Below are 288 nucleotides of genomic sequence, written 5' to 3'. Positions count from 1 at the left end.
AAACTGATTCAGTATCGATGACGAGTTAGAAGAAGAGGAAACATAATGATAAAGGATCTCTATAAAAAAAGATCTACTTTTTAGTCCTTGGGATCCTTATACGCAGGAGGAGATGCGCTTCAATAAATCTCTACCTTAGCCTTCATTTATATTTCAAAGAACAAATTCAGTTCAATTGTAATTCATCATAAGCATTAACAATGTACCTTTTGTCTTGGTACGTTACGTTACGCCACGAGCATCACCCAGCAGACTTCACCTACTGCACCCAACCCTTCCTGATATTAT

At 37.2% G+C, this 288-nt stretch overlaps 1 protein-coding gene across 1 annotated transcript in view; it reads right to left on the bottom strand.

Moving 5' to 3' along the window:
- The window catches only part of LOC119587632, a 16,560-nt gene that overhangs the window by 7,439 nt on the left and 8,833 nt on the right, over window positions 1-288 (bottom strand). The window lies entirely within an intron of this gene.

Source organism: Penaeus monodon, chromosome 22 (assembly GCF_015228065.2).
Source record: "Penaeus monodon isolate SGIC_2016 chromosome 22, NSTDA_Pmon_1, whole genome shotgun sequence".
Classification (NCBI taxonomy): domain Eukaryota; kingdom Metazoa; phylum Arthropoda; class Malacostraca; order Decapoda; family Penaeidae; genus Penaeus; species Penaeus monodon.
The sequence above is the reverse complement of the archived record's forward strand: the minus strand, read 5'-3'. Positions and strand labels throughout refer to the sequence as shown.